Below are 12906 nucleotides of genomic sequence, written 5' to 3'. Positions count from 1 at the left end.
GAGAGGCATGATTGAGAGAAGTGTGAGTGAGAAAAGCGCTAGTGAGAAAAGCGGGAGTGAGAAAAGCGTGAGTGAGAAAAGCATGAATGAGAAAAGCGCGAGTGAGAAAAGCATGAGTGAGAAAAGCGCGAGTGAGAGAAGCATGAGTGAGAGAAGCATGAGTGAGAGAAGCGTGAGTGAGAAAAGCATGAGTGAGAAAAGCACGAGTGAGAAAAGCGTGAGTGAGAAAAGCGCGAGTGAGAGAAACATGAGTGAGAAAAGCGTGAGTGAGAGAAGCGTGAGTGAGAAAAGCATGAATGAGAAAAGCGCGAGTGAGAAAAGCGGGAGTGAAAAAAGCGTAAGTGAGAGAAGCGTGAGTGAGAAAAGCGTGAGTGAGAAGAGCGCCAGTGAGAGAAGCATGAGTGAGAGAAGCGTGAGTGAGAAAAGCGTAAGTGAGAAAAGCGTGAGTGAGAGAAGTGTGGGTGAGAGAAGCATGAGTGAGAAAAGCGCGAGTGAGAGAAGCATGAGTGAGAAAAGCATGAGTGAGAAAAGCGCGAGTGAGAGAAGCGTGAGTGAGAAAAGCATGAATGAGAAAAGCGGGAGTGAGAAAAGCGGGAGTGAGAAAATTGTGAGTGAGGGAAGCCTGGGTGAGAGAAGCATGAGTGAGAAAAGCGCGAGTGAGAAAAAACCTGAGTGAGAAAAGCATAAGTGAGAAAAGCGTGAGTGAGAAAAGCGTGAGTGAGAAGAGCATGAGTGAGAAAAGCGCGAGTGAGAAAAGGGGGAATGAGAAAAGCGTGAGTGAGAGAAGCGCGTTTGAGAAAAGCATGAGTGAGAAAAGCGCGAGTGAGAGAAGCGTGAGTGAGAAAAGGGCGAGTGAGAAAAGCATGGGTGAGAAAAGCGTGAGTGAGAAAAGCATGAATGAGAAAAGCGCAAGTGAGAAAAGCGGGAGTGAGAAAAGCGTGAGTGGGTGAAGCGTGTGTGAGAAAAGCGTGAGTGAGAAAAGCATGAGTGAGAAAAGCACGAGTGAGAAAAGTGGGAGTGAGAGAAGCGCCAGTGAGAAAATTGTGAGTGAGAAAATCGGGAATGAGAAAAGCCTGAGTGAGAAAAGTGTGAGTGAGAAAAGCGTGAGTGAGAAAAGCGTGAGTGAGAAAAGCGCGAGTGAGAAAAGCATAAGTGAGAAAAGCGCGAGTGACAAAAGCGTGAGTGAAAAAAGCGTGAGTGAGAAAAGCGCTAGTGAGAAAAGCGGGAGTGAGAAAAGCGGGAGTGAGAAAAGTGTGAGTGAGGGAAGCCTGGGTGAGAGAAGCATGAGTGAGAAAAGCGCGAGTGAGAAAAACCCTGTGTGAGTAAAGCATAAGTGAGAAAAGCGTGAGTGAGAAAAGCGTGAGTGAGAAGAGCATGAGTGAGAAAAGCGCGAGTGAGAAAAGCGTGAGTGAGAGAAGCGCGAGTGAGAAAAGCATGAGTGAGAAAAGCGCGAGGGAGAAAAGCGTGAGTGAGAAAAGCGCGGGTGAGAGAAGCGCCAGTGAGAGAAGCATGAGTGAGAAAAGCGCGAGTGAGAAAAGCGTGAGTGAGAAAAGCGTGAGTGAGAGAAGCGTGGGTGAGAGAAGCATGAGTGAAAAAAGCGTGAGTGAGAAAAGCGTGAGTGAGAAAAGCGTGAGTGAGAGAAGCGTGGGTGAGAGAAGCATGAGTGAAAAAAGCGTGAGTGAGAAAAGCGTCAGTGAGAAAAGCGTGAGTGAGAGAAGCGTGGGTGAGAGAAGCATGAGTGAGAAAAGCGCGAGTGAGAGAAGCATGAGTGAGAAAAGCATGAGTGAGAAAAGCGCGAGTGAGAGAAGCATGAGTGAGAAAAGGTGGAGTAAGAAAAGCGTGAGTGAGATAAGCGCGTTTGAAAAAAGCATGAGTGAGAAAAGCGCGAGTGTGAAAAGCGCGAGTGAGAAAAGCGTGAATGAGAGAAGCGTGGGTGAGAGAAGCTTGAGTGAAAAAAGCGTGAGTGAGAAAAGCATGAGTGAGAAAAGCGCGAATGAGAAAAGCGCGAGTGAGAAAAGCGCGAGTGAGAAAAGCGGGAGTGAGAAAAGCGGGAGTGATAAAAGTGTGAGTGAGAAAAGCGCAAGTGAAAAAAGTGTGAATGAGAGAAGCGTGGGTGAGAGAAACATGAGTGAGAAAAGCGTGAATAAGAAAAGCATGAGTGAGAGAAGCGCGAGTGAGAAAAGCGTGAGTGAGAGAAGCGCGAGTGAGAAAAGCATGAGTGAGAAAAGCGCGAGGGAGAAAAGCGTGAGTGAGAAAAGCGCGGGTGAGAGAAGCGCCAGTGAGAGAAGCATGAGTGAGAAAAGCGCGAGTGAGAAAAGCGTGAGTGAGAAAAGCGTGAGTGAGAGAAGCGTGGGTGAGAGAAGCATGAGTGAAAAAAGCGTGAGTGAGAAAAGCATGAGTGAGAAAAGCACGAATGAGAAAAAGCGCGAATGAGAAAAGCGCGAGTGTGAAAAGCGGGACTGAGAAAAGCGTGAGTGAGAAAAGTGTGAGTGAGAAAAGCGCAAGTGAGAAAAGCGTGAGTGAGAGAAGCGTGAGTGAGAGAAGCATGAGTGAGAAAACCGCGAGTGAGAAAAGCATGAGTGAGAGAAGCGCCAGTGAGAGAAGCATGAGTGAGAAAAGCGCGAGTGAGAAAAGCGTGAGTGAGAAAAGCGTGAGTGAGAGAAGCGTGGGTGAGAGAAGCATGAGTGAAAAAAGCGTGAGTGAGAAAAGCATGAGTGAGAAAAGCACGAATGAGAAAAAGCGCGAATGAGAAAAGCGCGAGTGTGAAAAGCGGGACTGAGAAAAGCGTGAGTGAGAAAAGTGTGAGTGAGAAAAGCGCAAGTGAGAAAAGCGTGAGTGAGAGAAGCGTGGGTGAGAGAAGCATGAGTGAGAAAACCGCGAGTGAGAAAAGCATCAGTGAGAAAAGCATCAGTGAGAAAAGCGCGAGAGAGAGAAGCGTGAGTGAGAAAAGCACGAATTAGAAAAGTGGGAGTGAGAAAAGCGTGAGTGAGAGAAGCGTGAGTGAGAAAAGCATGAATGAGAAAAGCGCGAGTGAGAAAAGCGGGAGTGAGAAAAGCGTGAGTGGGTGAAGCGTGTGTGAGAAAAGCGTGAGTGAGAAAAGCATGAGTGAGAAAAGCACGAGTGAGAAAAGTGGGAGTGAGAGAAGCGCTAGTGAGAAAATTGTGAGTGAGAAAATCGGGAATGAGAAAAGCCTGAGTGAGAAAAGTGTGAGTGAGAAAGGCGTGAGTGAGAAAAGCGTGAGTGAGAAAAGCGCGAGTGAGAAAAGCATAAGTGAGAAAAGCGTGAGTGAGAAAAGCATGAGTGAAAAAAGCGTGAGTGAGAAAAGCGCTAGTGAGAAAAGCGGGAGTGAGAAAAGCGTGAGTGAGAAAAGCATGAAAGAGAAAAGCGCGAGTGAAAAAAGCATGAGTGAGAAAAGCGCGAGTGAGAGAAGCATGAGTGAGAGAAGCATGAGTGAGAGAAGCGGGAGTGAGAAAAGCATGAGTGAGAAAAGCGGGAGTGAGAAAAGCGTGAGTGAGAGAAGCGTGAGTGAGAGAAGCGTGAGTGAGAAAAGCATGAATGAGAAAAGCGCGAGTGAGAAAAGCATGAGTGAGAAAAGCGAGAGTGAGAGAAACATGAGTGAGAGAGGCATGATTGAGAGAAGTGTGAGTGAGAAAAGCGCTAGTGAGAAAAGCGGGAGTGAGAAAAGCGTGAGTGAGAAAAGCATGAATGAGAAAAGCGCGAGTGAGAAAAGCATGAGTGAGAAAAGCGCGAGTGAGAGAAGCATGAGTGAGAGAAGCATGAGTGAGAGAAGCGTGAGTGAGAAAAGCATGAGTGAGAAAAGCACGAGTGAGAAAAGCGTGAGTGAGAAAAGCGCGAGTGAGAGAAACATGAGTGAGAAAAGCGTGAGTGAGAGAAGCGTGAGTGAGAAAAGCATGAATGAGAAAAGCGCGAGTGAGAAAAGCGGGAGTGAAAAAAGCGTAAGTGAGAGAAGCGTGAGTGAGAAAAGCGTGAGTGAGAAGAGCGCCAGTGAGAGAAGCATGAGTGAGAGAAGCGTGAGTGAGAAAAGCGTAAGTGAGAAAAGCGTGAGTGAGAGAAGTGTGGGTGAGAGAAGCATGAGTGAGAAAAGCGCGAGTGAGAGAAGCATGAGTGAGAAAAGCATGAGTGAGAAAAGCGCGAGTGAGAGAAGCGTGAGTGAGAAAAGCATGAATGAGAAAAGCGGGAGTGAGAAAAGCGGGAGTGAGAAAATTGTGAGTGAGGGAAGCCTGGGTGAGAGAAGCATGAGTGAGAAAAGCGCGAGTGAGAAAAAACCTGAGTGAGAAAAGCATAAGTGAGAAAAGCGTGAGTGAGAAAAGCGTGAGTGAGAAGAGCATGAGTGAGAAAAGTGCGAGTGAGAAAAGGGGGAATGAGAAAAGCGTGAGTGAGAGAAGCGCGTTTGAGAAAAGCATGAGTGAGAAAAGCGCGAGTGAGAGAAGCGTGAGTGAGAAAAGGGCGAGTGAGAAAAGCATGGGTGAGAAAAGCGTGAGTGAGAAAAGCATGAATGAGAAAAGCGCAAGTGAGAAAAGCGGGAGTGAGAAAAGCGTGAGTGGGTGAAGCGTGTGTGAGAAAAGCGTGAGTGAGAAAAGCATGAGTGAGAAAAGCACGAGTGAGAAAAGTGGGAGTGAGAGAAGCGCCAGTGAGAAAATTGTGAGTGAGAAAATCGGGAATGAGAAAAGCCTGAGTGAGAAAAGTGTGAGTGAGAAAAGCGTGAGTGAGAAAAGCGTGAGTGAGAAAAGCGCGAGTGAGAAAAGCATAAGTGAGAAAAGCGCGAGTGACAAAAGCATGAGTGAAAAAAGCGTGAGTGAGAAAAGCGCTAGTGAGAAAAGCGGGAGTGAGAAAACCGTGAGTCAGAAAAGCATGAATGAGAAAAGCGCGAGTGAGAAAAGCATGAGTGAGAAAAGCGCGAGTGAGAGAAGCATGAGTGAGAGAAGCATGAGTGAGAGAAGCGTGAGTGAGAGAAGCGTGAGTGAGAAAAGCATGAATGAGAAAAGCGCGAGTGAGAAAAGCATGAGTGAGAAAAACGAGAGTGAGAGAAACATGAGTGAGAGAGGCATGAGTGAGAGAAGCGTGAGTGAGAAAAGCACTAGTGAGAAAAGCGGGAGTGAGAAAAGCGTGAGTGAGAAAAGCATGAGTGAGAAAAGCACGAGTGAGAAAAGCGTGAGTGAGAAAAGCGCGAGTGAGAGAAGCGTGAGTGAGAAAAGCATGAATGAGAAAAGCGCGAGTGAGAAAAGCGGGAGTGAGAAAAGCGTGAGTGAGAGAAGCGTGAGTGAGAGAAGTGTGAGTGAGAAAAGCGTGAGTGAGAAGAGCGCCAGTGAGAGAAGCATGAGTGAGAGAAGCGTGAGTGAGAAAAGCGTAAGTGAGAAAAGCGTGAGTGAGAGAAGTGTGGGTGAGAGAAGCATGAGTGAGAAAAGCGCGAGTGAGAGAAGCATGAGTGAGAAAAGCATGAGTGAGAAAAGCGCGAGTGAGAGAAGCGTGAGTGAGAAAAGCATGAATGAGAAAAGCGGGAGTGAGAAAAGCGGGAGTGAGAAAAGTGTGAGTGAGGGAAGCCTGGGTGAGAGAAGCATGAGTGAGAAAAGCGCGAGTGAGAAAAACCCTGTGTGAGTAAAGCATAAGTGAGAAAAGCGTGAGTGAGAAAAGCGTGAGTGAGAAGAGCATGAGTGAGAAAAGCGCGAGTGAGAAAAGGGGGAATGAGAAAAGCGTGAGTGAGAGAAGCGCGTTTGAGAAAAGCATGAGTGAGAAAAGCGCGAGTGAGAGAAGCGTGAGTGAGAAAAGGGCGAGTGAGAAAAGCATGGGTGAGAAAAGCGTGAGTGAGAAAAGCATGAATGAGAAAAGCGCGAGTGAGAAAAGCGGGAGTGAGAAAAGCGTGAGAGGGTGAGGCGTGTGTGAGAAAAGCGTGAGTGAGAAAAGCATGATTGAGAAAAGCACGAGTGAGAAAAGTTGGAGTGAGAGAAGCGCCAGTGAGAAAATTGTGAGTGAGAAAATCGGGAATGAGAAAAGCCTGAGTGAGAAAAGTGTGAGTGAGAAAGGCGTGAGTGAGAAAAGCGTGAGTGAGAAAAGCGCGAGTGAGAAAAGCATAAGTGAGAGAAGCGCGATTGAGAAAAGCATGAGTGAAAAAAGCAAGAGTGAGAAAAGCGCTAGTGAGAAAAGCGGGAGAGAGAAAAGCGTGAGTGAGAAAAGCATGAATGAGAAAAGCGCGAGTGAGAAAAGCATGAGTGAGAAAAGCGCGAGTGAGACAAGCATGAGTGAGAGATGCATGAGTGAGAGAAGCGGGAGTGAGAAAAGCATGAGTGAGAAAAGCGGGAGTGAGAAAAGCGTGACTGAGAGAAGCGTGAGTGAGAGAAGCGTGAGTGAGAAAAGCATGAATGAGAAAAGCGCGAGTGAGAAAAGCATGAGTGAGAAAAGCGAGAGTGAGAGAAACATGAGTGAGAGAGGCATGAGTGAGAGAAGCGTGAGTGAGAAAAGCGCCAGTGAGAAAAGCGGGAGTGAGAAAAGCGTGAGTGAGAAAAGCATGAATGAGAAAAGCGCGAGTGAGAAAAGCATGAGTGAGAAAAGCGCGAGTGAGAGAAGCATGAGTGAGAGAAGCATGAGTGAGAGAAGCGTGAGTGAGAAAAGCATGAGTGAGAAAAGCACGAGTGACAAAAGCATGAGTGAGAAAATCGCGAGTGAGAGAAACATGAGTGAGAAAAGCGTGAGTGAGAGAAGCGTGAGTGAGAAAAGCATGAATGAGAAAAGCGCGAGTGAGAAAAGCGGGAGTGAGAAAAGCGTGAGTGAGAGAAGCGTGAGTGAGAGAAGCGTGAGTGACAAAAGCGTGAGTGAGAAGAGCGCCAGTGAGAGAAGCATGAGTGAGAGAAGCGTGAGTGAGAAAAGCGTAAGTGAGAAAAGCGTGAGTGAGAGAAGTGTGGGTGAGAGAAGCATGAGTGAGAAAAGCGCGAGTGAGAGAAGCATGAGTGAGAAAATCATGAGTGAGAAAAGCGCGAGTGAGAGAAGCGTGAGTGAGAAAAGCATGAATGAGAAAAGCGGGAGTGAGAAAAGCGGGAGTGGGAAAAGTGTGAGTGAGGGAAGCCTGGGTGAGAGAAGCATGAGTGAGAAAAGCGCGAGTGAGAAAAAACCTGAGTGAGAAAAGCATAAGTGAGAAAAGCGTGAGTGAGAAAAGCGTGAGTGAGAAGAGCATGAGTGAGAAAAGCGCGAGTGAGAAAAGGGGGAATGAGAAAAGCGTGAGTGAGAGAAGCGCGTTTGAGAAAAGCATGAGTGAGAAAAGCGCGAGTGAGAGAAGCGTGAGTGAGAAAAGGGCGAGTGAGAAAAGCATGGGTGACAAAAGCGTGAGTGAGAAAAGCATGAATGAAAAAGCGCGAGTGAGAAAAGCATGAGTGAGAAAAGCGTGAGTGAGAGAAGCGTGAGTGAGAAAAGGGCCAGTGAGAAAAACATGGGTGACAAAAGCGTGAGTGAGAAAAGCATGAATGAGAAAAGCGCGAGTGAGAAAAGCATGAGTGAGAAAAGCGAGAGTGAGAGAAACATGAGTGAGAGAGGCATGAGTGAGAGAAGCGTGAGTGAGAAAAGCATGAGTGAGAAAAGCGTGAGTGAGAGAAGCGTGGGTGAGAGAAGCATGAGTGAAAAAAGCGTGAGTGAGAAAAGCATGAGTGAGAAAAGCACGAATGAGAAAAAGCGCGAATGAGAAAAGCGCGAGTGTGAAAAGCGGGACTGAGAAAAGCGTGAGTGAGAAAAGCATAAGTGAGAAAAGCGCGAGTGAAAAAAGCATGAGTGAAAAAAGCGTGAGTGAGAAAAGCGCTAGTGAGAAAGGCGGGAGTGAGAAAAGCGTGAGTGAGAAAAGCATGAATGAGAAAAGCGCGAGTGAGAAAAGCATGAGTGAGAAAAGCGCGAGTGAGAGAAGCATGAGTGAGAGAAGCGTGAGTGAGAGAAGCGTGAGTGAGAAAAGCATGAATGAGAAAAGCGCGAGTGACAAAAGCATGAGTCAAAAAAGCGTGAGTGAGAAAAGCGCTAGTGAGAAAAGCGGGAGTGAGAAAAGCGTGAGTGAGAAAAGCATGAATGAGAAAAGCGCGAGTGAGAAAAGCATGAGTGAGAAAAGCGAGAGTGAGAGAAGCATGAGTGAGAGAAGCATGAGTGAGAGAAGCGGGAGTGAGAAAAGCATGAGTGAGAAAAGCGGGAGTGAGAAAAGCGTGAGTGAGAGAAGCGTGAGTGAGAGAAGCGTGAGTGAGAAAAGCATGAATGAGAAAAGCGCGAGTGAGAAAAGCATGAGTGAGAAAAGCGAGAGTGAGAGAAACATGAGTGAGAGAGGCATGAGTGAGAGAAGCGTGAGTGAGAAAAGCGCTAGTGAGAAAAGCGGGAGTGAGAAAAGCGTGAGTGAGAAAAGCATGAATGAGAAAAGCGCGAGTGAGAAAAGCATGAGTGAGAAAAGCGCGAGTGAGAGAAGCATGAGTGAGAGAAGCATGAGTGAGAGAAGCGTGAGTGAGAAAAGCATGAGTGAGAAAAGCACGAGTGAGAAAAGCGTGAGTGAGAAAAGCGCGAGTGAGAGAAACATGAGTGAGAAAAGCATGAGTGAGAAAAGCGCGAGTGAGAGAAGCGTGAGTGAGAAAAGCATGAATGAGAAAAGCGGGAGTGAGAAAAGCGGGAGTGAGAAAAGTGTGAGTGAGGGAAGCCTGGGTGAGAGAAGCATGAGTGAGAAAAGCGCGAGTGAGAAAAGCATGAGTGAGAAAAGCATGAGTGAGAAAAGCGCGAGTGAGAGAAGCGTGAGTGAGAAAAGCATGAATGAGAAAAGCGGGAGTGAGAAAAGCGGGAGTGAGAAAAGTGTGAGTGAGGGAAGCCTGGGTGAGAGAAGCATGAGTGAGAAAAGCGCGAGTGAGAAAAACCCTGTGTGAGTAAAGCATAAGTGAGAAAAGCGTGAGTGAGAAAAGCGTGAGTGAGAAGAGCATGAGTGAGAAAAGCGCGAGTGAGAAAAGGGGGAATGAGAAAAGCGTGAGTGAGAGAAGCGCGTTTGAGAAAAGCATGAGTGAGAAAAGCGCGAGTGAGAGAAGCGTGAGTGAGAAAAGGGCGAGTGAGAAAAGCATGGGTGAGAAAAGCGTGAGTGAGAAAAGCATGAATGAGAAAAGCGCGAGTGAGAAAAGCGGGAGTGAGAAAAGCGTGAGAGGGTGAAGCGTGTGTGAGAAAAGCGTGAGTGAGAAAAGCATGAGTGAGAAAAGCACGAGTGAGAAAAGTTGGAGTGAGAGAAGCGCCAGTGAGAAAATTGTGAGTGAGAAAATCGGGAATGAGAAAAGCCTGAGTGAGAAAAGTGTGAGTGAGAAAGGCGTGAGTGAGAAAAGCGTGAGTGAGAAAAGCGCGAGTGAGAAAAGCATAAGTGAGAGAAGCGCGATTGAGAAAAGCATGAGTGAAAAAAGCAAGAGTGAGAAAAGCGCTAGTGAGAAAAGCGGGAGAGAAAAAAGCGTGAGTGAGAAAAGCATGAATGAGAAAAGCGCGAGTGAGAAAAGCATGAGTGAGAAAAGCGCGAGTGAGAGAAGCATGAGTGAGAGAAGCATGAGTGAGAGAAGCGTGAGTGAGAAAAGCATGAGTGAGAAAAGCACGAGTGAGAAAAGCGTGAGTGAGAAAAGCGCGAGTGAGAGAAGCGTGAGTGAGAAAAGCATGAATGAGAAAAGCGCGAGTGAGAAAAGCGGGAGTGAGAAAAGCGTGAGTGAGAGAAGCGTGAGTGAGAGAAGCGTGAGTGAGAAAAGCGTGAGTGAGAAGAGCGCCAGTGAGAGAAGCATGTGTGAGAGAAGCGTGAGTGAGAAAAGCGTAAGTGAGAAAAGCGTGAGTGAGAGAAGTGTGGGTGAGAGAAGCATGAGTGAGAAAAGCGCGAGTGAGAGAAGCATGAGTGAGAAAAGCATGAGTGAGAAAAGCGCGAGTGAGAGAAGCGTGAGTGAGAAAAGCATGAATGAGAAAAGCGGGAGTGAGAAAAGCGGGAGTGAGAAAAGTGTGAGTGAGGGAAGCCTGGGTGAGAGAAGCATGAGTGAGAAAAGCGCGAGTGAGAAAAACCCTGTGTGAGTAAAGCATAAGTGAGAAAAGCGTGAGTGAGAAAAGCGTGAGTGAGAAGAGCATGAGTGAGAAAAGCGCGAGTGAGAAAAGGGGGAATGAGAAAAGCGTGAGTGAGAGAAGCGCGCTTGAGAAAAGCATGAGTGAGAAAAGCGCGAGTGAGAGAAGCGTGAGTGAGAAAAGGGCGAGTGAGAAAAGCATGGGTGAGAAAAGCGTGAGTGAGAAAAGCATGAATGAGAAAAGCGCGAGTGAGAAAAGCGGGAGTGAGAAAAGCGTGAGAGGGTGAGGCGTGTGTGAGAAAAGCGTGAGTGAGAAAAGCATGAGTGAGAAAAGCACGAGTGAGAAAAGTTGGAGTGAGAGAAGCGCCAGTGAGAAAATTGTGAGTGAGAAAATCGGGAATGAGAAAAGCCTGAGTGAGAAAAGTGTGAGTGAGAAAGGCGTGAGTGAGAAAAGCGTGAGTGAGAAAAGCGCGAGTGAGAAAAGCATAAGTGAGAGAAGCGCGATTGAGAAAAGCATGAGTGAAAAAAGCAAGAGTGAGAAAAGCGCTAGTGAGAAAAGCGGGAGAGAGAAAAGCGTGAGTGAGAAAAGCATGAATGAGAAAAGCGCGAGTGAGAAAAGCATGAGTGAGAAAAGCGCGAGTGAGAGAAGCATGAGTGAGAGATGCATGAGTGAGAGAAGCGGGAGTGAGAAAAGCATGAGTGAGAAAAGCGGGAGTGAGAAAAGCGTGACTGAGAGAAGCGTGAGTGAGAGAAGCGTGAGTGAGAAAAGCATGAATGAGAAAAGCGCGAGTGAGAAAAGCATGAGTGAGAAAAGCGAGAGTGAGAGAAACATGAGTGAGAGAGGCATGAGTGAGAGAAGCGTGAGTGAGAAAAGCGCCAGTGAGAAAAGCGGGAGTGAGAAAAGCGTGAGTGAGAAAAGCATGAATGAGAAAAGCGCGAGTGAGAAAAGCATGAGTGAGAAAAGCGCGAGTGAGAGAAGCATGAGTGAGAGAAGCATGAGTGAGAGAAGCGTGAGTGAGAAAAGCATGAGTGAGAAAAGCACGAGTGAGAAAAGCATGAGTGAGAAAATCGCGAGTGAGAGAAACATGAGTGAGAAAAGCGTGAGTGAGAGAAGCGTGAGTGAGAAAAGCATGAATGAGAAAAGCGCGAGTGAGAAAAGCGGGAGTGAGAAAAGCGTGAGTGAGAGAAGCGTGAGTGAGAGAAGCGTGAGTGACAAAAGCGTGAGTGAGAAGAGCGCCAGTGAGAGAAGCATGAGTGAGAGAAGCGTGAGTGAGAAAAGCGTAAGTGAGAAAAGCGTGAGTGAGAGAAGTGTGGGTGAGAGAAGCATGAGTGAGAAAAGCGCGAGTGAGAGAAGCATGAGTGAGAAAATCATGAGTGAGAAAAGCGCGAGTGAGAGAAGCGTGAGTGAGAAAAGCATGAATGAGAAAAGCGGGAGTGAGAAAAGCGGGAGTGGGAAAAGTGTGAGTGAGGGAAGCCTGGGTGAGAGAAGCATGAGTGAGAAAAGCGCGAGTGAGAAAAAACCTGAGTGAGAAAAGCATAAGTGAGAAAAGCGTGAGTGAGAAAAGCGTGAGTGAGAAGAGCATGAGTGAGAAAAGCGCGAGTGAGAAAAGGGGGAATGAGAAAAGCGTGAGTGAGAGAAGCGCGTTTGAGAAAAGCATGAGTGAGAAAAGCGCGAGTGAGAGAAGCGTGAGTGAGAAAAGGGCGAGTGAGAAAAGCATGGGTGACAAAAGCGTGAGTGAGAAAAGCATGAATGAAAAAGCGCGAGTGAGAAAAGCATGAGTGAGAAAAGCGTGAGTGAGAGAAGCGTGAGTGAGAAAAGGGCCAGTGAGAAAAACATGGGTGACAAAAGCGTGAGTGAGAAAAGCATGAATGAGAAAAGCGCGAGTGAGAAAAGCATGAGTGAGAAAAGCGAGAGTGAGAGAAACATGAGTGAGAGAGGCATGAGTGAGAGAAGCGTGAGTGAGAAAAGCATGAGTGAGAAAAGCGTGAGTGAGAGAAGCGTGGGTGAGAGAAGCATGAGTGAAAAAAGCGTGAGTGAGAAAAGCATGAGTGAGAAAAGCACGAATGAGAAAAAGCGCGAATGAGAAAAGCGCGAGTGTGAAAAGCGGGACTGAGAAAAGCGTGAGTGAGAAAAGCATAAGTGAGAAAAGCGCGAGTGAAAAAAGCATGAGTGAAAAAAGCGTGAGTGAGAAAAGCGCTAGTGAGAAAGGCGGGAGTGAGAAAAGCGTGAGTGAGAAAAGCATGAATGAGAAAAGCGCGAGTGAGAAAAGCATGAGTGAGAAAAGCGCGAGTGAGAGAAGCATGAGTGAGAGAAGCGTGAGTGAGAGAAGCGTGAGTGAGAAAAGCATGAATGAGAAAAGCGCGAGTGACAAAAGCATGAGTCAAAAAAGCGTGAGTGAGAAAAGCGCTAGTGAGAAAAGCGGGAGTGAGAAAAGCGTGAGTGAGAAAAGCATGAATGAGAAAAGCGCGAGTGAGAAAAGCATGAGTGAGAAAAGCGCGAGTGAGAGAAGCATGAGTGAGAGAAGCATGAGTGAGAGAAGCGGGAGTGAGAAAAGCATGAGTGAGAAAAGCGGGAGTGAGAAAAGCGTGAGTGAGAGAAGCGTGAGTGAGAGAAGCGTGAGTGAGAAAAGCATGAATGAGAAAAGCGCGAGTGAGAAAAGCATGAGTGAGAAAAGCGAGAGTGAGAGAAACATGAGTGAGAGAGGCATGAGTGAGAGAAGCGTGAGTGAGAAAAGCGCTAGTGAGAAAAGCGGGAGTGAGAAAAGCGTGAGTGAGAAAAGCATGAATGAGAAAAGCGCGAGTGAGAAAAGCATGAGTGAGAAAAGCGCGAGTGAGAGAAGCATGAGTGAGAGAAGCATGAGTGAGAGAAGCGTGA

This window comes from Watersipora subatra, chromosome 4 (genome assembly GCF_963576615.1).
Source record: "Watersipora subatra chromosome 4, tzWatSuba1.1, whole genome shotgun sequence".
In the NCBI taxonomy this organism is placed as follows: Eukaryota; Metazoa; Bryozoa; class Gymnolaemata; order Cheilostomatida; family Watersiporidae; genus Watersipora; species Watersipora subatra.
Note: the sequence above shows the minus strand (reverse complement) of the source record.